The sequence below is a fragment of the Rhyacophila brunnea genome, unplaced genomic scaffold (assembly GCF_057557595.1).
Source record: "Rhyacophila brunnea isolate RB1 unplaced genomic scaffold, BYU_Rbru_1.0 scaffold_24, whole genome shotgun sequence".
NCBI classification, from domain to species: domain Eukaryota; kingdom Metazoa; phylum Arthropoda; class Insecta; order Trichoptera; family Rhyacophilidae; genus Rhyacophila; species Rhyacophila brunnea.
The window spans coordinates 5,183,406-5,208,496 of NW_028232904.1; positions in this window are offsets into that span (position 1 = coordinate 5,183,406).

The following is a 25,091-nucleotide window of genomic DNA, read 5'->3' on the forward strand; positions in this document are numbered from 1 at the left end:
AAGTGATTCAAACACACATCACAAATCTCTAGAATAGTAAAAAAGTCGCCTGCGGCGCTATTAATCTTCAATATTATTATTATTTAAAATTAATATGTGGTTGTACGATACAATTTTTATTTGTGTAACGATACTCGACAACTCCATAATTCAAATAGATGAATTCAAATATACAAATACTAAATATACACATTAATTTTACCGCGTACACTATTTGGAAAACGCTACTGTAGAGCGTTTTTTTTCTGACCATGTCCGATCATGGGCCTCCACAGAGTGGAGGTTTGTATAAACAGATTTTTTTTACGAGAAATGTATGTCAGCCACTTGCTCAACCTATTAGGTCCATACTCAGACTCATACACAAATTGAAAAACAATATGTGTACTTGCCAGACCCAGGATTCAAACCTGGGACCCTCGACACTATAGACCGGCGCTTAAGCCACGCGGCCATCGTGGGACGTAGAGCGTCACATTGCCTTTATCTTTAGCGATAGGTAGGGGGGCCGTCAAAGATCCTAGCCTGGGGGCCCATGCAGTGACGTCCCTAGATAAAATGCCGCCCCTAGGCAGTGCCAAAATGCCGCCACATTTTTTTATACTTAGGTACCGTACTTTTTATCATCCTTTCATGACTCCAATATCTAAGAAATGTGTTGTATGGTGGGTACATTAGGTACTAACATAATAATATACCTATACTACTAAGCCTAATTTAAATGCCATATCTACTTCAATAGACAATGTCCACGATTTCAGATAGGTACTTTTAAAAATACGTCTGACAACTTCCAAAACTCGCGAATAACTAACAAACATATTAAATTTGGATAAATTTTAAATTATGTAAGTATGTACCTACCTATAATTCAAATATTATTTGCAAATCTGCACGTGTTATTGCTGTTCATCAATGACTTTTTAATGGAAGGATATTTTCGTTATTACTAAGTTTAGGTAGCTATTTATCACTTCCCTCCATTTTGCATGTAAAAGAATTTCTCAACTGTCGCTTTGTGTTTTGTTTTCTTTTTTATCGTCTGTATTTGGGATGAAGGTGGATAATTATGACACCGGAATTGTTATCAGAAACGGCGAGGTTTATTTACGTTTATTATATTATATGGTTACATTTTTTTATAATTTTATTCTACGGAGGGCGAAATGTACGCGTTCGCGATTTTGCTGCTTGTCGCGATCTGCGCGCCATCTTGAAAAATCATTCCCAACAGTTTTTTTTCTTGGGCGACATTGCATATCTCCAACGGTCAAAGACAATGTTGCCGGCCGACTTTTAACATTATTTATTTTCGTAATCAGCGCTTTATTATTTGTTGGCTTTGATACCGATTCGGGCGTCTCCAGATACACAAAGACATCCCCAAATGGGGACCATACGGGGATGTCACATATTGTTATATAAATAATGATTCACCTCGATTTGCCGCCCTTCGGGTAACTGCCGCCCTCAAGCGACGCTCAATCTGCCTACCCCCACGGGACGTCACTGGGCCCATGTGGAGGCCATGTATTACATTATGATTGCAAATTAAAATAATACGCTCATTTTTATGTTGATGTAAATCAACACTTTATTGCACTACATATAGGTAAAATAAAATTGAACATATATCGGTATTTACTACGGTAAAATGTAAGTAAGTATAATATGCTTTAAATGGGTTTGAAAAAAATAAGAAAAGCAAAGAAAATATTGTGAAAATTTTACATACAATAATAATATGTACGTATGATTTTTACCATTTATAGACTTATTGGTTCTTTGAAATTGACACATCAATTACTGATGGAATACTTAATCAATTCGCGCTGTTCATGGAAATTGATTTGTAGGTATAATTTTCAGTAAATTCTCGTGTTTAAATTATTGTTTTTTTTTTATTTATCGATCTTTTTAGATTTTTCTAATCAATTCAACACGGCGATATTGCAAACATAGTACAAAATAACTGTGTAATGATATTAATTTGACCTCCTTTTTTGTTCGTGTCACGTGAAGAACATAACCTACAAAAGGGTTGTAAGCAAAAAATATGTTTGATAAAACGGTAGAGAAAGGCTGGGAATTAACTGCACATCACGTTGGTCAAAATTCACACCAACAAAAAATATTCAAACATTTAGAAAATAGTTTTCATATAAACTAAATATCACCAAACAAAAGTGACGTCTCTACACTCTATGGTTGAGCTTTTAAGTGGACTGTAATATAGACGATGAAGTCAGCGACGTAATTGCAATGTTCAACGTAGAATACGTCTCTACTGGGTTGAAAAAGCTACATGAGATTATGAAAGGAAACGAGATCAAGTGTTAGCCGGGTCTCACATCAAAACTCGTTTGGTCTACAACGTGTCGTATACGTCGATTTTACGTCATCGTTATTCACAAAACACACGTTGCTAAATGGAGCTCCTCAGATTGGTTGAATGCGATTATTTAATTTGAAAAAAAAACATCAGTTGTTGCAATCGACAAGTTGCATGCTCCGAGTTAAAGGCCAGGTCGTTTACAAACACTTACGAATTGGTCATGGCTCGCCGATCGCCGCATTCAAACATCTATACGTTTCGAAGGCTACATGCGACTGTCACTAGTTAGATCTACGCGGTCTTCATATGTAACACCGGATCGCCGTTATTGGAAGGTTTTATTTATGGCTGCGCGACAGACGAGGCGAGTTTAGATATGAGAGCCGGTTTATAATGGAATAATTTTACCTTGAACATATTTTTTCTGTCAACGGTCTGCGACTAACATGATGTATACCTGCGATCCTGGACCAGTAGTATCAGATCCCCAATGCATTGGATATTGAGCTACTTACAGAGGTTGTATAGCCAAGAGAATCTGTTAATGCTTTCGTTTCTGCTACCTTGTACCTTCCCGTGCATTATGAGTCAGTGGCGGCCGGTGGTCTTCAGAATAGCATTTTCCAGTAATGCGCAATGGTTTACCGTCTATACAGAGAAGATCTTCTTCTTTCACCCTGTCACGATCCAGCATTGGGGCATAGGGCAAGCACAAGTTCGCGCCATTTCCCTAGGTCCATCGCCCACTCTTGCGCCTCCCGTCATTCTAGGCCTGCAGTACGTAGATCGCTTTTGTGGCACCGCTGCAGGGTGAGGGAAGGCCGGCCATGGCGACGGAACCCTTGAGGCTGTGCCATAAGGGTACGAAGTGTCACACTCTTTGGCGGCATCCGGAACACGTATCCTAGCCACGTAAGGTCGTAAAGCGTCTTTTCATGATTACCTCAATCACCGAAGACTGCCGTGTCCTCTTACCGACTTCTCGGAAGGTAAATTAAATATGTCTTTGTTTATTTAAACTTTCTCAAAAAAGTTTGAACAGCTAGAATGATTTAATATAAATAAAGAAATATAAATGTCTAAAAGTTTATGGCTTTACGCTCCCAGCGAACAATTGCTGTATACAAATAAATAACCGCTGATGTGTTTTTTTATGATTTTGAATGTATTTGAGTGGTATTAGAAATAAACGCAGCAGTTTGTATTTTCGTGAAATGTTGGCGATTCATTAAATATGTTAACTGTAAAATTGTTAAAAATTAGTTTGCCAACATTGTTATAAAACAGAAACTGGCGTTTTTGTTTCTAGAGTCCTTCGTTTCATGCGCCGATCTAATAGTGTGTAAAAAATTCTACACAAAACGCCATTACAGGAACATTCAACCACCGTTTAAGTAGTATACAATGACCTCATTGTAATCCTGTGCAAACTGAAAATCTATGTGGATCGCAATCGCTTTGCGCTCATGAATGGAGTATAGTTCATAATACTGCTACATGTTCTACTTCGCGAAGTGAGTGATACACGTATGAATAACAATGAAAAGTTGAGTCTTCAAAAATGCAGGCAGTGCGTAGCACTTGCATGGTATTAGAGGAGCCGCCGCTGGTTAGAGTAAATCATATTTATTATTGAGGAAACTAGGGTCGAAGTATAATACAGTAATTTTTCTACGCTATCGTGACAGTATTCACTACTGCGATGTAATGGTTTCTGAATAGAAATAAGCTTTGTAGCTATTATCTCTATGCGTAGCCTTTAAATGTGGACGCCAAAAGCTACATCGATGTAGGTCTCTCTTGCTTTCTGATAAATATGGTTTGGCAAGGCGCTACCCGGTAGGTAGATAACGTGTTATATTATTGTTTTTCGATCTACATATAGTTTGTTACTGTAAATTAATGTGTTATGGTTATTTCCAATCATATTAAGACGCTGTCCCAGTCATAGGCTTTCGATTTTAAGGATAAGCTCAACGTAAAAAAAGTGGACACTATTTTAAACAAAGTTATCTGTGTGGAATTAAATAATAAACATTTGTCTCCTATTTGTAATTTCGTAGTTTAATCTTAGTTTTTAATTATTTTTATTATAAAAAGGTGTTTTACAACTGGTAAAATACAACTATATTATTATGTAGCATCAAAACTGGTAAACCGCGAGCCACTGGCATATTAAATGTACCGCAAGATATTTTTCGATACAATGATTTTGCTTTTATTTATTTGTTTAAAAAAGATACATTGTGCAAAATATAAGCAAATATTAATTTAAGACATTCACAACATGACATTTAGTATAAAAAGTACAGGTGAATCAACTTAACGAAGAAAAAAACAAAGCAAAAAATAATTTAATATTAATTTGACTTATTTTAAAACATTCGAAACAAAATTAATTTTATATTAGCGTCATTCGGACATACTGCTTTTGGATCGAATCGAACACCTTCTCTCTACACTTTTCATTTTTAGGGATTTAATTTAGAAAGTTTCGTGTCCGGAAACTTGTACGTATGCAGTTCACCGTATCACACTTCACCGTGAAATGTTATATCGGAAATATATGGCCGTATATTAAAGACCGTCCAACCTCTTTGGGTCGTATTGTCTTTTTCTTCTTTTTTTTCACCCTGTCACGACTCAGGATTGGGGAATAGGGCAAGCACATGTTTGGAATAGGGCAAGCACAAGCCACTTCCCTCGATCCATCGCCAACTCTTGCGCCTCCCGCCATTCCAGGCCTGCAGTACGTAGATCGCTTTTGTAGCACCGCTGCAGGGTGACAGAGGGCCAGCCACGACGACGGAACACTTGAAGCTGTGCCACAAGGGTACGAAGTGTCGTACTCTTTGGCGCCTCGTATAGTAGACATAAAATTCATGTCTAAATAAAACACGGTTCTTGTCGGTTTACACTTTACAAGAAGCCAGCAGCAAACAAATTTTGAAAATAACCGATATACTGGATTATTTGTTGGGTTAGGTTAGGTTAGGTTTTCATTCTTGAATTCATGAATTTTTCCAAAATCAGCTATTGACATTATTGAAGTTACTTAGTAATGTTTGTATTGAATCAAACATTAGTGTTCTCTATATTTTCATGTCATGGAGTCATGGACCCTGAAGGTAAGGGAGCGGAAGGCAATTGATGCCTTTGATATGTGGTGTTGGCGCCGAATGAAGCGTATTTCTTGGACAGAGCACAGGACGAACAAGTCAATCATCCTGAGACTGCAGATAAAGAAAAAGAAACGGCTCTCGGAAAATATGTCTGAGACAAATTCTGCAGTTTTTTGAACATATTGTCCGGCGTGGACCGGACAACTTGGAGAGACTGGTGGTTTTGGGTGGCCTCCAGGGAAGGCGAAGCAGAGGAAGAGCGTCTGGGTAAAAGAGTTGACTGGGGGCACCATTCATTCTGCCCTGAAAGAAGCGGAAGATCGAGAAGGATGGAAAGTCTTGGTCAAAAGTGGTCACGATCCTTACCCATGAGTGTACGACCAAGAAGAAGAAAAAGATAGGGTATAGTTCGGTTACGAGGAATACAGCGGAAAACACATTTTGAAAATAGTTTGAATATACTGGATTATTTATTAGTTTGGGTTAGGTTAGGTTAGGTTGGGTTAGGTTAGGTTAGGTTAGGTAAGGTAGGGTAACCTAACAAATAATTCAGTATATCGGCTATTTTCAAAATGTGTTTTCCGCTGTATTCCTCATAATCGAACTGTACCAAAGATAGTATACGGTCATCTCTTTCGGGTCTAGGACGATTTGGCGCCGGGACAACTGGACGCCACGCAATTCGAAATTAAATAGACGTTAGGTACTTATACGTAAGTACTTTAAAAAAAATAATATTATTTACTTATATTAAAATTTAAATTATTTTATTATGATTAGTTGGTGAGAATTTAAAAATGCACACGTACATGATGATTTAACCGTGCATATGTTTAAGTTCCAACGAGTTTTTTAATTTTTATATAAAGCCTTAGGCATGGTAATTCTCAATGCGCAATAAAAAAAACATTATGTTAAGAGTAAAATAAATTAAAACTACTAAGTAGTAGATAGAAACTGGTTAAAATGCATCGTCTACGTTCTGTGTAGTGTGTCTACGACAGTGCGGCGTCCAATTGTCCTGGCATCCAGTTGTCCCATTCCCTTTCTTTCCTATAAGATAGCTCACGGCAAACTGTGCCACGGTGAAATGTTTAACCAGAAAGTTTCACTAGAAAAATAATATGTCGTGACGTGAAAACGGTTTGAAAGCACTGTGTTACACAACATCGCATACCCCAAATTATTTCAGTCCGATAAAATTTTATTACTTATAAGTAGGTAGTGCCAACCGAAGAAACGTTCTGAAAATGTGACGCATTGTATGGATTGAATGTATACCAAAAATCTCCGCGTAGGAGGTGGATACTCAAACAACCAAACATCCTAGCTTGCTGATGTGACAAAATTTTATACAAATATTTGCGCGATAGATTGTTGGGAAAATATTATTTCTGGACTCGATATTGCCGCCGAGATAAGATTCGCAAAAACACCCAACTTTTGTAATAACAAATACCGCAAAAAATAATCAAAATGTCAAACACTTATGTAACATTGTTAGTTTTTCTTTTTTAATAACCTTGCATTAGAATGCTTATTATGTTATTTTCATTCAATTCTTTTCTGTAGAACATTGCAGTCATGCCCAACTTCAAATAGGCTGAAATCAAGGCCTGAATAAAAACGATGCATAAGTGCGAGTGAGAAAGTATTCGGCACCCTTATAATCTCTGCGACACACGCTCCAGTATGATAAAAGGTTTACGGATGTGTGAGATGATTATTTTGCTGTGGTGTCATAGCTAAGCGTCGATAACCTGCGAGCGCGTGTTGCTAAAATTGATATTTTCTGTGTTAATCATAAAGTATGTGGTAAATATTTTTAATTAATTAAGTAGAAAAGATGGTTCTGTGTGTTGTATTAAAATGTGGTAACCGTGCTGATAAGCAAGAAGATGGTATTACTTTTCATAGGTAAGTTGATACATGTTCGTGATAATTTATTTGTATATTATTATATATTTTAATATCAGTGACCTAGTGTTTCTTTAAAATAACTTAAATTATGGATATCTTTACCTAATGGTTGCATTTTGACCGCATAAAAATACTATATAACGTAAAAAAATAGAAAATTATATTTTAATTCTGAGCGTCTAGTGCGAGCACTTTGGGCGAGCACTAGCGAAATGGTCCATGGTCTCAAACATTAATTTGTATACGAATGCGTTCGCTCGCCCACAAACCAAATGCACGGCACGCAGCTTCATTTAACAATGCAATGGGTGGCGTTTAGATGTATCTATAGTCTAAGGCTGTAATATACCGTGTCCGTAAAATTATGGTTAGATATAATTGTATCGCAAACTGATCGCCGTATAGCATTGCTATCACATTCACAGTATCCGGAAACTTGTATGTATGCAGTTCGCCGTATCACAGTTCACCGTGAAATTTTGTATCGGAAATATATGGCCGTACATTAAAGACCGTCCAACCCCTTCGGGTCATATAGTACTGACATACAATTCATGTCAAAATAAAACACTGTTCTTGACGGTTTACACGTTAATTTTGAAAATAGCGCATATACTGGATTATTTGTTAGGTTAGATAACATTTTTAGTTTTTAATATTTTAATAACCTTTTACATAATTACCAAATACATTTTTCTCTCATTTATTTTCTATCGCACATTGCAGTCGTGTCCAGCTTAAAGTAGGCTGTAATCTACCATGTACCTAAAATTATAGTTAGATATTGTACCGAAAACTGATGGCCGTATAGCATTGCTATAAAATTATTGTCTAAATAAAATACTTAAAAATACGTAATAAATACCTTTTAAATACAAGGAATAAACAAAATAATTAAGTTTCTTTAATAACATCATAAAATATTCTAATGTATTTAAGTTTTGTACTATTCCATTTGAGTCGTTTTTTGCGACCCGGGTTTCACCTTTCGGCATCTTCAGCCACTACGTTCTTCTTCTTCTTCCACGGCGCTACATCCCGGGGTGGGATTTGGCCTCCTCCACAAGCGCTCTCCACTCACTCCGGTCTCTCGCCACACTTCTCCAGTTACCGGATCTTCCTATATGAAGCCAGTCCACTTCTACGGCGTCAGCCTATCTGCTTCTTGGACAGCCTCTGGGTCTCTTCCGTTGGGGTAGCCATTTCGTCATGATCCTTGGCGCTCTAACTTCAGGCATTCTCTCCACATGTCCCGCCCATCATAACCTTTGGGACTTACAGTATCTTATGATTGTTTGCTGTTCAATCAGCTTCAGCCACTACGTACACTCACCAAAAGCTGACAAACACTGACAACGAATACAATTAACTCTAACATATATAACAAATCAATAAAATAAAGTAGGTAAAACCTTTATCATCTACCCATTAAGTCTAGGATTACAATAAATAAATTTTTAATAGTTGATGTGTTTGTAGAAAACCCCCTACCTTATCAATAATAATACACTCGATACGCGTATATAAATCGTCAAAACTTAATAATACTACACTCAAGAGGTGTAAAATCGTCCATTCTGGGAACTATGGTAACGTATTGGGAATAAATTAATGGTATTGACTAATATATACATTTATGATATAAGTCTTTAAAAGTTATAAGTTAAACATTTAATATTCAATAATTTGTGTATAATGTGTAATAGGTGTAATAATGTGTAAAAAAGATAAGTGTTTTTTAAAATTATATAAGTTCAATAATCAGAATGATATAATCTTAAATCTAGTGAATTATTCGTTGAATAAAAGAAATACTTAATTATAAATTATAAGCAAGTGCAAGTAAGTAACATCATAAAAAATATTGGAGAAATTCCACGACGTCGGTTAGTAATCGAAGTAATAGTAAATCGTTACCTACTTTGATTTAAGAAACAAAAATCGATTGCCAAAGTAGCTTGATTTGGAAGAGCGCTGATGAGTAGGTATTAAAATTGACCAATAGTTAAAATTTGTCGCAATTAGTATGTCACGTCGTAGCATAGTGGTAATGCACGTGGGGCGTAAGCCCGGGAGATACAAGGTTCGATTCCCCGTCGGGGTGGCTTACTTTTTTTTCAAAAAAGATTTTTTCTATTGGTTATAATAATATATTCTTTCAGTGTTTTTCAAAATTATATATGTTCAAAATTACATTAACAGATACAAAATTTCTGTAACGACTGTGGTGCTGAACGTCCCCAAATATTAAAAGTCATACACCTTTTGTGGGAAGCGTGTCGAAAAAATACTTATACATCAAAAATGTCACGATGTTTCGTTAGAGATGGATAATTATTATTGATGACGTCTATCATTAACCCTTCTGGTGCCGATAAACCTTTTATAATAATAATAATTAACTTAAGAATGTATTTTACTATTCAATAAAATAAAACAACGTAGGAGTGGTTTTCAAACTTTATATTACTACGCCCCTATTTAAAAAAATCAAATCTTGGCGCCTCCACTTTATTTCATAAAATAATTTTTAAAATGGTATAAAATGTATTAATACAAGAAATGAAAAAAACTTAATTGGCAGATTAATAAAAATGTTTTACTATATAATATCGTCTCTGTCCTGGCAGAACACACTAACTGGAGAATACTAGTTTTGAGTAATTTGACTTTGAAGTTGTTAAAATGTTTGAAATGGTCTATCATGTGAGTTTATTAAGTAATCGCCAAAAGGATGACTTTAAAATAAAGACTGTTTATTTATTAAGAAGGTTTCCAGACGGTAAAGTTTGAAATAATGAACATTTTGGTATAACTAACTCAATATGTCATTTTTTCGAATTAGTGTCTTCTTCCAGAACAGTGACGATATTATATTCATTTATTAATTAATTCGATTTTAACGCCATGGATGTGTTTGTTTTTTATTAGCACAACGTTTATAAAATTTAGATGCAATTGAAGAAAGTGCTACTCATAGCTTTTTCTCACACGGGCTCAATATTTGGATTTCATTGCGACTAAGGCAGAAAATCCCATTTTGCACAGGGCTCGAAATTTGTGTTTCAATGAAGTATCGCATGATAATTCTATCAATTTTTCCGTTTCAATAGTAGTCAATACAAATTTATCTTCTGGTTCGTGCCTCCTTTTGCACTAGTCTGCGGTTCCCCAGGGAGGCGCGCCTCCCAGTTTGGAAATTGCTGACGTAACTATTAGGTATATGGTTTCTTAGGGGGCAGCAAATCATCGTCTCAATAGAAATATTCATTGAATTCGTACAGCAAAAAAAGTCTATATTCTATATAATAAGAATATGAAAGCCGCAAAGCATGTTTAAAGATAAATGTTTCAAAGACAAAAGTAATGATAAACTGCTTTGCTGAACCAAAAGCAATCCTCATCAATGGCACTCAAATCGAGTGAGTTAACAACTACGTCTATCTTGGACAACAAATGTCAATTGACGGTGGTATGTATGACGAGATTGTTCGCAGAACCAAATAGGCATGGCGTGCATTTGGGCGCCTGAATAGTATCTTCATGAGTGACCTTCCATTGCGTCTTAAGCGTAAAGTGTTCAACCAACGTGTGCTACCAACGCTCACGTATGTATTTGAAACATGGACTCTTACTGTAAGAGAAATCAAAAAGAGTAGCGCAACGTGGCATGGAAAGGTGCATGTTGGGCAGTATGTGTTTTTTATAAGAATATTTTCAATTATACATGGTCTGCAGGTTGGTTCTGTTCAAAATATGGATGTAATATCACAAGTAGTTTTAACGTACGCACATGTAAAAGCTGTTAAAATTAATTGAATATTGAATAATAATTCAAAATACTAAGACATTTGAGTTGGCACTCTCCATCATTGAATTTATAGAGATAGTGATCATTAAAAATATTCTGCGGAATGACCAAACCATAGAATAAATTTGTCGCCGTACCAGCATGTGATAGCACGTGAACTGATGATAATGTAGTTGCAGCATTCACACATATTATTATTGAACATAGTAATTCGTATGCTAGCAATAGAGTTTATAGTTTCTATGGCAACCAATTCAATCAAATATAATGTAGTAAGTATATATAATTTGAAAACATTGCATGCATACACTAGAAAAAGTCATTTTAGACTTAAAACTGTAACCGCTGGATTCACGCCAGTGTGCTTTTGTAATTAAGCCACGGGCATCCTATTTAATTACGACGATTTTAACTAGTATTTATTACATGAAATGCTTATCAAATCGAGTTACAACACAGTATAACCCCGATCTACCGTTCTCGTATAAATAATTTTCCCGCACGGATCGTTCATTTTTGAAAGTCCCGCCAAACACCCATAAGAACAATGTTAAATAATCTCGCATTAACCGTTCCCTGATTTATCGTTTTCCTCGATCTATCGACTAAATATTATGGTCCCGATACAAATATTATCCCGATTGACCGTTTTTGTTGAATATTTTTCATTTCGCTTTCGTAGAATTTTTTATGATACATGCAGACCTTTCAGTCGCGTCGCTTTGTTTGCACAGGTCGGTCGGCGCTCAGGTTTGCCTCGCATATCGTATCACGAATTTTTATACGTCGCAACTAAAATGCCCCACCACGAAGAAAACTAGAACTCTAGCTGAGAAACTGAAAATAATTCAAGACGTCGAAAAAAATCCAGGAGAAAAACGAGTATTAAAAAAAATATATATATAAGTAGCCCGCATTTATCGTTTCACGAATTTATCGTTTTTGTTTGGGTCCCATGAAAACCGTAGAATCGGGGTTTTGTATTGGTTAAATGGAGTAATTAAAAAAATCAATAATTAAATTATATCTACATACAATTAAATCGTCTGATAATAGTAGCAATAAAAATCAAAGCTTTTTGATTATAATTGTGTTGACATCGAAATCGTTGTAGCGTAGAAACCCGCAGGGACTGCCAGATCCACAGGTTGATAAACGAGGAATTGGAAAGCAAGAGATGGGGGCCTTGATTAATATTTGATCCACCTCTGTGTGTGGTGGAGAGGGATGGTAGGGCGCAGTGAATAATTGAGACCCCCTCGGATGATCTTAATGGGAGTTGCCTGTTGGAGCCGGTGATGTGTTTATTCGCCATCAGTCAACGGTGCACATCGCCCTTCGTTCTCTTTATTCGAGTTAATAATTTAATCTTTTTATCGGGTTTGTTAGGGGATCTTTTATATGTATTATGTTGGCATGGAACATTTCCACGAGGAAAAATATACAAATAATATGGCAGTGGCAGTAGGCTTTTAGAATCCGATATTAATAGTGCATACTAAACTTTGTCAGTCAAACGTATTTATTTTAATTGAACTAAGACCACAATGTATAGATTGTGTTTATTAGTTTTTAAAATTCAATCAATACATATAAAATCCAAGCCATAGTACATCATAGTCAAAAAATATTCGTTTACCTATCTATAAAATAATTATAAGATAAAAAGAACTTTTTATATACTTACAACGTTTTTAAACTTTAAGTTGAATCATATAAACTTGACTTGACTAGCTTAAACGATCAAAAAAATTTATACTTGTCATAATGTCATTTCATATTGATTTCCATAGTAACGCACGTATATATTATTTAATAATTTAGTTGCTAGGACCCCCTAGCAACCAATAATGGTATCGAAATAACTTTCCAAACTAAACAGAATTAACGGAAAATGAATTCAATTCTACTTATAGGTGGCAAAAAGTATTAAAAAATGCATTGGCATAATATATATGGATAATATATTCTAAAAGTTTCAAATGTTTAGCTAGTCGGGAAGTTTGTTAAAAATCGATTGCAAGATTTGTACCGGACAAATAAGAATACGACCTAAGAAAAAAAAAAGGTTTTAATGTCTAAAATTATGCCAATACACCATAGATAATTTTAGATAGTTTATAGATATAAGAATATTTTTAACGATTATGGTTTGGTGTGTAGGCAGTGCTAAATGAATTTAAAAAAAACTAACAAACATCATCTGTAATAAATGTAATTTTAATTCAACGAAAACGAATAAATATGACTGAAAAAGTGTGCACTATTTTTATCGGATCGCCCATAGCATACCTAAACTATTATGGTTTAGCTTAGGTAGGGTTTAATTGAATTTTTATAACTAACCAGCACCATCTACCTTACTTCAATGAAAAAAAATAAGTATGACTGACAAACTTTAGTGTGCACTATTTATGTCGAATCTTAACAGCCTACCTCCACCCTTCGCCACTCATATAATAGTCACCAAATTTCTATTAGATTATTTTGCATATTTTGGTTTATAAACTATATTTTTTTAATTCAAGGCGTACAGAAGAAGAAGACAGTAAGACTACATTACTACGAACAAAAAATACATCCTTGTACGACGCTTGCATCCTAAAGTTCAAATTACACTACCAGCCTCTTAAGTTAATTTTCGGGGCTGATTGTTTGGATATGGGAATCATCGATCCAACTATCCCCGATCGTCGACTGTGTCATGCACAAAATAATATTATCATATTTCAGGAAACGATTCAAAATGATATGTCACGTTCGGGATCGGCGCGATCTGAACTTAATGCTAGAAAAACATTACGATCACGGCATGTGTGGGCACATGACCTCACGGTAAGCTCGCGTTACAGAAAAAAAATGTGCAATGTTGTTAAGCTTATTTAAAATGATATCGGACAGATGCACCCATCACCAGGCACCAATAGCGAGGGCTGTGCGGTTGGTCAATGCACTCCCTAGAGATGTAGATATTTTTGGCGATCTATTATATATTCTGTTTTTTAAATTCTATTTTATTGTTTAATTTGTATTTTTTGAATCATTGTTGTTTTCTTAAATTTTATTTCTTTTGTATAAAACTATTTTGGCTTTCTTTTTTTCCTCCACTTTGTTTTTTCTGATTTTCCTAACTGATTACTTGTAATTTTTATTCTAAATGTCATGTTGTGAACGTCCTGAATTAATAATTTGTTATGTACTCAACGTGTCTTTTTCAAACAAATAAATAAATAAATAAATAAATGAAATACAACATGTTAATTTTGTCTACATTTAATCTCTGTAAGTTGTCAATGACATTAAAATTAACAATAAAATGAAGGAACACTCTTAAGTGTTGTCAACAAGCTGATTAATATATATATTTTGGATTACTTATATATATGTTCTCCCAATTCTTTTTAATGGTATGGAAATGTGGACGCTAAACCAAGAGATGTCACGGAGACTTGAAGCTTTCGAGATGTGGCTGTATAGAAGCATCCTCAAAATTCCTTGGACTAACCAAGACAAATTTAATGTTGAAGTTCTCAATAGATTGGGAAAGTACCAAGAAGTTCTGCATAGTATCAACACCAGGAAACTACAGTACCAGTAGTACAAGTACAGCATTCCCCAACTTCAATTCAAGAAGAGATCAATGGTCGCCAAATTTTGTGGCTTAAGAACCTCCGTGATTGGTACGTGTGCAGCTCCACCAAACTGTTCCGGATAGCAGATGACAAATCTAAGATCGCCTTGATGGTGGCCGACTTCCGCTAGGGGATGGCACAATAAGAATAAGAAGATAATTGTTAACACTAAAATCTGAGTGTATAATAATATTATTATACACCAATCAAATCAAACATCAACACGGTTGAGTTGGTAGCCATATAATTGGTGTATAAAGTCAATGAATGCTCACGCCATTCGACGTGGATCGTTGGATCCAGTTGGGTCTGCGAATGTAATTAACCACCGCCATCTTTAGATTAATAAAGCCTGAGCATAACTTTTTGCACAAGCAACGAGTGGTCCATTGCCATACTATCTATTGAAAGGGATCAGCACAACACTCGCCGGTGTCCATCTGACACCACCGCAGAGATCCGAGGACGTTCCTTACAGGAAGACTGTAAGTGACATTGTGTACAAGACCTTATTTGCGGCATGACAGGCGAGGTGGACCGCCTCCCCCAAAGGGCGGCACACTTACCGTTTTTTTCCAGACGTATTCTGCAGGCAGCAAACTAGAAGTCTCCAACCTTAGCACTGGATTAGACAGTTCCTCACCGGCCATAGCAACTTCGCCGCCAGACTCCACGAGTTTGGCTTGATAGTAGATGGGCCGGGTTGTACCTGCGGGCATGACCACCAAGATGTTGAACACATCCTCTGGAATTGCCCGCTTATGGAACTCGAACGAGCGGAGCTGTTTGCCAGGGTCCGTCCTCACACGGGCCCAATTGGTCATGGAGATCTGATAGCAACCGAGGCCAACTTTGCGGCATTCGAGAAATTTGCAGCGTCGTATGTGGAGCGGGATAGTCCCGACTCTTCTGTAGACTGATCCATTTCAATTCGTGACACTCAGTATGCGGGTACACAAAGCGCGTAACTTCAGCGGATAGCAGAGCCAGTCCAAAAAAAAATCTTTCTTAACTTTATTCTTTAAGCACTACGGTGCATGGTTGCAGCATCAGTCCCGTGCGGCTCCATCTCGGGACGGAATGAGCACTTAAAATCACTTCTTTCAGACACGTTTAAACGTCATAGAAAGCGGCCGTGCATATCCATGGCTGTGCATATATGACGGGTGGTTGTGGGAACATTAACGTATTTATTGATAACGTACTTGCAAGCAGAGTTTGGTATTCTACGAGGGTGGGTCAATAATTCCTTAGAAAAAAGCATTAAAACAGGTTTTATTTTTGTATTTTTTTTTATTTCTCAACATAATTTCCTTGGAGCTCAATACACTTGGTTAGACGTTTCTCAATTTTTTTTAAACCGTCAGAAAAATAAGTTTTCGGAAGGTCCTCAAAATAAGCATTTGTCCGATCGATGACTTCTTCATTTGAAAAAAAACGTTGTCCACTTAGCCATTTTTTTAAGTTTGGTAAAAGGAAAAAGTCACTGGGGGCTAAATCTGGCGAATACGGTGGGTGGTCGACCAATTCGAACTTCAATTCTTCAATTTTAGCCATTGATCGTAAACATGTGTGACCACGGGCATTGTCCTGATGAAAGAGGATTTTTTTCCTGTTTAAATGAGGCCGTTTTTCTTCAATTTTGTTTTTTAGCTGGTCCAATAAAGATGCATAATAATCCCCTGTTATTGTTTTTCCTTTTTCCAAATAGTCAACGAAAATAATTTCACGTGCATCCCAAAATACAGTAGCCATAACCGTACCAGCTGATTTTACGGTTTTCGCCTTCTTTGGACATGGTTTGCCTTCGCAATCCACTGCTTTGACTGTTCTTTCGTCTCGGGAGTATAGTGGTGTATCCATGTTTCATCTACAGTCACAAAGCGACGAAAAAATTCATCCGGATTGCGTTGCATGAGCGACAACAGGGCTTTAGAGGCCACCACCCTACTGCGTTTATTGTCGACTGTGAGCAAACGCGGCACCCATCTTGCAGAAATATTTTTCATGCCCAATTTGTCATGTAAAATAGAAATGACGCTACCTTTTGAGATCCCTGTAACCTCAATTATCTCACTCAACTTTAATCTTTGGTCACTTAACACCATATCGTGGATTTTATTGATCATTTCTGGTGTAGTCACCTCTACAGGACGTCCTGAGCGTGGTTCATCCTTTGTTGATGTACGACCACGTTTAAATTCATTTAACCAGTTATAAATAGTTGCAAGTGAAGGAGCAGATATGCCGTGAACTAAATCCAACTCATTTTTTATTTCCTTTGCTGTTAACCCTTTTATATTAAAATGTTTAATAACAACTCTAAACTCAATTTTCTCCATTTTCCATTTTTCCATTTTCCACAAGCAAATTTTTTTTTAAAATGTACGAGAAACACACAACAACCCGACCAATCTGATTGAAACTTCGCAGCATACTGAATCGGTAGTGCCGCTGCATGAAAACAAACCGCTTGCAGTACTAGTCGCGCCACCTGTCGGCTTTTCTAAGGACTTATTGACCCACCCTCGTATAATGACTGAAGAGTATAAATAAGTTATTAGTTATTGTCGTTTAGAATAGACTGTCACATTGACAAACGTTCTAGTGTATTATGATATTATTATACACAGAAGAAGTTTACTTACTTTGATCGTCACTTCCAATTATTTAATAATACATAACCACTAAATCAGATTAACTCCAAGGTCTCCAAGATACGTTAAAATAATCTGAAAGAAATCTGAAACTAAGAATACTCCGACAAGTGAACACGACAGACGCGTCAGTATGAGCACTGTTATGTTCATTTTTAACATAACTAACTTTGATACCGCTGGCAACACCGATTATTATCGATGGTCACGTTGAAAGAGCGTATGCGATTAGACAGATGTCGCTAATGGAATTTCCGGCCGCAACGGAGGTCGCGTGGTGTGAGAGAAGCAACATGGCTTTTTGATTTTGTCTGCCGCTCAGAACAGTCGCGCTCCGGTTTGGATTACCCAATATTAATCATGGACGTCACCTAACGGAGCACGATGCAGCCGTCGTGTCAGGAGTCTCTGATCGTTCCAATTTGGGTATTTTAAAACTATTATTTGATTCATCATTCTTACTGTGTTTCTTTTCACACTTAGCCGCTTGTATTTAATGTTAGTATTTTAATTTCAGTATCGAGCTGCTTAACAGCCTTTTAATGTATTTTTAAATTATTGTCTTTGCGATAATATAGAGCGCGATGCTCAATTCGTACTTACCATAAAATAACAGTAAAAATTGTAAGTGGCCGAAATCCATCTGTTAACTATAGATTATAGAGATAAGGAATCCTTAACCATAGACTACTTTTGTTATGAACTCGCCCCCTTGCCCCCCTTCCGTATTGCCATTTACCACTGACAGCTGCTGTGAAAATAAATTGACGTGTCTTTAAAACGGCCAATACACTCAAATTCATTTATAAATTGATCTCAATATGGGTATTGAACAACTATTAAATATCCGTGACATTTAATACGAAATATTTTCCTTTACTTTCTTGATTCTGTACATGTCTTAATTTAGTAAAACCGATTATCGAATTGAAATGTCAGTATCAATGAATTATGAATTAACTTTTCTTATTCAGATTTAGATATTTATGTAATATTAAAACAATAGATAGGTAGTTGAAATATATAAGTACTTAGTTACCTACACACCAACATGGTAATATTAGTTTTAATCACTCTATATAATTATTCACATCATGGCATATATTTGTAATAATTGTAAATGACAAAATCTGACATTTCAACGGCAAGTGTTACCGTATCGGGAAAAACATGGTCAAAAAATAACTTATATTATTCACTAATTGCGGAGACATTTAATCATTTTTATTAAATATTAATTGTGTATTTATAGTTATTGAATTTATTTTGTATATTTTTCATATTTTTGTCATCGTTTAACAATTACAAAATAATTTACCTAAATTATGAAAAAGAGAATTTTTATATATGGTAATATTTTCAATAGAAAAACAGAACGAAGCTATTGCAGATTTGGTGGACCATAGACAACTCGATCATAACTATGAAAAGCTTTCTGGATAGTGTTTTGTTGTTATTTTGTTGTAATTATGACAGACGATTGTGCATAGGGCTCATAGTTTCTGTCATGTATAAATCGGTCTTTCATTTATTGTTCCGAATTCTATATTCCACACTGTTAAATATTTCTTTAAAATAAATCTTTCACGGTCGTAAGATCGTGTGGCGTCCAGAAATTTATTATGTACATCTTAAACCCTGGATTTCGCAAATTAAAATTACAGTTGCCAGTTGCGAGATTTCTGAATGAATGGCGGAGTTCGGCTTGGAAAAGATCAGGTAACTTTACGGCCCTTGTCTCATGTCTCATGCTCATACTATTACTACTTTAACTATTTACTTTACTTCACTTTAATCTAGAATACCCTTTTATTTTGTAATTGTGACGATCACAATTACAAAATTTTATATACCAGCACTCTATAGACAATGACAGGTCATCCATAGACAACGGGAGGGGCGAAAAGTAGGACCAGTCGTGTAATGTTTCGGCTTCCTTCTTCAGTGGGCAATGAATTAACCCTTTATACACGAGACTCTGAGTTCCATGTTTGGCTCAGGTCAAAATGAGCCCTTAGACGTTAATCCAAGAGGCTTAGCCGTTTTACTAATACGCACGCAGCGCAGTAAATTATCCCTTGCCGATGCTCGCCTGCGAAGTTAATTAATGTATTCATAATTCATAGTCACTGCTCATGTGCGTCTACTTAACTAAGCGTGTAATATACGCGGTGTGCGAAAACGTGTGGCAAAAAAAAACACCCTGGATAACTGGGATTAAATTAAAAATAATTACAAGATAAAAATAACTTTTTATACACTTACAACGTTTTTAAATTTTCTGTTGAATTATTATGCTCAATATGCTCAAACTTGTACTTGATATGAAGTGAATAAAAAAACAAACAAGCTAACTAAAAATATAGAATATTGAAATGTCATTTTGATTTCCATAGTGACGCACGTATATATTAATAATTTGGTTGCTAGGACCACCCACTTAGCAACCAATAGTGGATTAGATTACGGATTTCTTCCGAAATCACGTTTCATACAAAAAAGTATTAACTGAAAATGAATTCAATTCTGCTTAAAGATGGCTATTATACCTTAATAATTATAAGATAAAAAGAACTTTTTATATACAACGTTTTTAAATTTTCTGTTGAATCATATAAACATGACTAGCTTAAACGATCAAAACAATTTGTACTTGATAGAAATAATACTGAAATGTCATTTTGATTTCCATAGTGACGCACGTATATATTGATAATTTAGTTGCTAGGACCCCAGACCCCTAGCAACGAATAATGGTGTCGAAATAACTTTTCATAAAAAACAGAATTAACTGAAAATGAATTCAATTCTGCTTAAAGATGGCTAAAAGTATTAAAAGAATGCATTGGCATTGGATATATTCTAAAAGTTTCAAATGTCTAGCTTGTCGGGAAGTTAGTTATAAATCGATTGCAAGATTTTTACCGGACAAACAACCACCGGACAAATAAGAATACGAGCTAATAAAAACGTTGTAAAATAAGCGATAACAAAAACGATATCACCTTGCTTAAAAAGTAAGAATGTATTGTACTTTCAACAGTGTCCGATAATACCCTTAAAAATTTGGTGCGTACATTCATCGTACATTTCTGATAGGGAAAGAATTTCATTATATTTTAGTCTATGGACTCCATGACAACCAAAGTTAACATATCATATTATTGTAAACAGGAAAATAACCAAAAATATTATAATGAAATTATCATATTTTATTAGTAACCGTTATAGAAACATTATTAAAATGATTATTTTTAAATTTATTAAGTAATTAAACCATAAATAAGATTCAGACGTCAATGAAATACGTAATAATTACGATATTACAATGTTAAATACGAGAATATAAAGAGAACTCTCGATGAATTTTACAAACAAACAATGAATGAAATATGCGTATTGGCTAGGAGTGGAGATAATTTATTATGCTGTTAAGATTCGACATAAATAGTGCACACAAAACTTTGTCAGTCATACTTATTTGTTTTGATCGAACTAATAATACAATTTGCAAATGGGGATGGTTAGTTTTTAAATTTCAATTAAACCCTGTCTAAATAAACCATAATAGTTTAGATATGCTATTATGGGCGATCCAACAAAAATAGTGCACATCTTTTTAGTCATACTTATTATTTTGTTTTCGTTGAATTAAGAATACACATTACAAACGGTGTTGGTTAGTTTTTTTTAAATTAGTTTGGCACTACCTACACACCAAACCATGGTCGAAAAAAAAATCGTCTCTGTTCTGGCAGAACACACTAACTGGAGAATACTAGTTTTGAGTAATTTGACTTTGAAGTTGTTAAAATGTTTGAAATGGTTTATCATGTGAGTTTATTAAGTAATCGTAAAAAGGATGACTTTAAAATAAAGACTGTTTATTTATTAAGAAGGTTTCCAGACGGTAAAGTTGGAAATAAGGAAAATTTTGGTATACCTAACTAAATATGTAATTTTTTCGAATTAGTGTCTTCTGCCAAAACAGTGACGAAATATTCTTTTATCTATAAAATATTTTTTTACTATTATCTTCTATGGCTTGGATTAGGCAGGGCTTAATTGAATTTTAAAAACTAACAAATACTATCTATACATTGTAGTCTCAGTTCAATGTAAAATTCAATTAAAAAAGAAGAATTTCTTGTTTTACAACTCTAACAACATACGTCAAAAAATGAAGAATCAATGTTTTTCGATTTAGTTATATTTAACTTGTATATGATATGGATTAGATGTAGAAGGGAAATAGTGGGATGAGAGTGACCATAATTGGCCCAACCATATATTATTTAATATATAAAAAAGACCAGCATGCTGATTTTCAAGATAATGTGATAGGGTTTGGGTCGAAATCCCGAAGGCCGGAATCGGCGAATTCGGCCATTCGGGATTTCAGCATTCGGAATTTCGGCCTTCGTCCGGCACCCAATCTGATATAATATTCTGGCTTTATTATAAAAAAGTTTTAATCTGTTTGTGGTGTGAAAAAATGCTAAATTTGCCAGATCACATTTTGTGCAAGTTAGTATTAAGATGCCTTTTCAAAAATTCTAGATCTGGCCAGAAAAACTCTAAGTTGGCAATAAGTACCTAATATTTGTCATAATGTAAAAATATCATGTCGTAAACGTCTTGAATTTTTATTTGTTATTTCCACAACGTTTTATTTTCGTAAATAAATAAATAAATATATAAACGCTGTTAAGATATCATGTTGTTACTGTCACACATGATAATTTAGGTATTTAGAGTTAACAACGGATTATGTGTCTATATATCGTCTATGTTCTGGCAGAACACACTAACTGGAGAATACTAGTTTTGAGTAATTTGACTTTAAAGTTGTTAAAATGTTTGAAATGGTCTATCATGTGAGTTTATTAAGTAATCGTAAAAAGGATGACTTTAAAATAAAGACTGTTTATTTATTAAGAAGGTTTCCAGACGGTAAAGTTTGAAATAAGGAACATTTTGGTACTAACTCAATATTTCATTTTTTCGAATTAGTGTCTTCTGCCAGAACAGTGACGATATTACCTATAAATATCAGTGACGTCCCTAGACAAAATGCCGCCCCTAGGCAGCGCCAAAATACCACCTCATTTTTTATAAGTACAGTATTTTTATTATCCTTTCATGAGTAAAATATATAAGAAATGTGTTGCATGGATACCTACATTACTAACAAAATATATACCACTAAATCTAATTTAAATGTCATCTCTGCTTCAATAGACAATATTGCGAGTTTACGGTTTCCAATACATTTAAAAATACACCTGACAAATTCCAAAACATGAGTGACTGGCAAAAATATTTAGATAATTTTTAAATTAGGTATGTACTTACTTACCTATAATTCGCAAATCTGCATGTATAATTGCTGGTCATCAAGGACGTGACGTCCAAGTACAACGGAAGTAAGCTAGACATCATGAACCCGACAAAAAATACAGTCCTGTTAAGCCTTGCATGTTAATTAATACATTTTGTTTCCGACCAGTGTGCTAATTTATTTAATGGAACGATATTTCCGTTATTACTAAATTTAGGTAGCTATTTCTAAATATACCTAATGATTCTTCTCGATTTGCCGCCCTTCAAGTAACTGCCGCCCCCCAGCGACGCTCAATCTGCCTACCCCCACGGGACGTTACTGGTAAATATGTATGCTAGAAAAAAAATAAGGTCATCCAATCGAACATGCACATAAAGCACAAAGAAGTTGGCATTATGCTTGATTTTAGAGAGAATGTCAAACTTAAAATTACAATTACTCCATAACATGATTTCCAGATTTACCAACATTCGGCAGTAACCCCGCGATATCATGTTTTGCAAGTTCGTGTTTTACTGTCTATTTTCATGTTACTGTGTTATATTCACAACTAAAACGAAAATACAAAACACTTAATTTAAATTTAATATCCGGGGCTATTTTTCCCGGCCGCTGTGTAGCGCTGTTACTCGGGGGCCTTCGTTTTGCAAACCATTTATGATTTCGGAGCGCTTTGCATAAAGTCGAAACACCAACAATTTGCTAAACACTCCCTGGGTGATGGCCTAATACGACCAAGTGACTATCAAACGGGCCGGTGTTACTATCACCATAATAACAATATAATATAAGCACGTCAGGATAATATGCTAATTCTGTCATGTTATCGTGGTACAAGAGAGAGAGTTTAGGGATACTCTGAAACTGTAAACGTTATTATGTATTTTTGAACGTGGTGTTTATAAAACCTAAGGCCTTCCGCTCACGAGAATACTAAACAATGACGAGACTGAAACTAAAATCCAGCCAGTATCTAGCAGCTAGACTAGTAGCACCGTCAGCGGCGTCCACGACAGCCAATGACATTATTAATGGACAACGCACTCAATACAGTAGCTAGCAAGTAAATTCGCGCATAGCAATATTTGCACATATTATATAGGCAAACGTCACGCAATTTCCATTGTGCGATATTACGCATCGGGAATTTATAGCAATATCACCTTTATTGTAATGGCGTTAGAACAGTATATGCCATTCGGCAGACCCAGCAAAAAAATGTTTTTTCCAGATGCTTCGTCCATATTAATGTCATTGACAACAGCAATCACCCTCTCGTCCAAGATATCATTTATGACTATTGTAGATTAGTGCTCTAATGAACGTGTGTTTTTTTGAACTGGCATAAATTAATTAATTTAATTGCGTGATTAAGTTATTCATTTTCCTCCCCTAAGCGAAGCAGATCCTACCCCATATCCCTATTTTTCAACTCGAATCGTAAACGTAAGAAGGTAGAAATGGTGCTTGAATTGTATGGTGCATCTGAACTCATCTGTGAAGAAATTGGCGCATGGTAGGCAAAAGGTTGGCCACCCCTGATCTAGCTAATGTATTTCAATGGCAGCTCGCTCACGGCAAGACTGGAATCTCTCAGTTTTAAAACGTTCGCTACTAAACTGAAGAGACGCCACTTGCTAGTCTCCCAGTCTTTCAGTTTCCAGTCTCCCATAAAACAGTGGTAGGTATCAAATATCAGTAGATTCGATGAAAAATCATATTTTCTTACCAAAATTGGTAGCACTGAATTAAACTGAAGAAGCAATAACAAGTCAAGACGTCAAAAGTTAAAGATGGGCGAATCGATTTTTAATTTAAAATTTGTGGCATAATTACAGGCTGCCAGAATATTCCCGTAAAGATATTACGGAAAAGGCTTAGAATGAAGTAGGAAAGACAATGGGTTTGACAGTTTGAGGTTATGAGAATATTATTGCAAGTTTTAGTAGCGCCGTGTGCGAAGCGTCAGTCATTGGCCAGTTTATGAGTTCCACAGCAACCAGTTCATCGGATTTTAGTTTCTCCATGAGAGAAAGGCCTTAGTGTTTTCTCAGTGACGTACCGTGGGAGTAGGAAGGTCGTGCATTGCTGAAACGTAGAGAGTAGCACAACGTGTTATAGAGAGGTGCATGCTGGGCATAACGCGAAAGGACAAAAAGAGAAATAAGTGGATAAGGAAAACTACAAGGGTTTGCGATGTAATAGAGTTCCCTAGGCCTCAAATGGAAATGGACTGGAAACATAGCTCGAAGAAGGGACAATATTTGGAC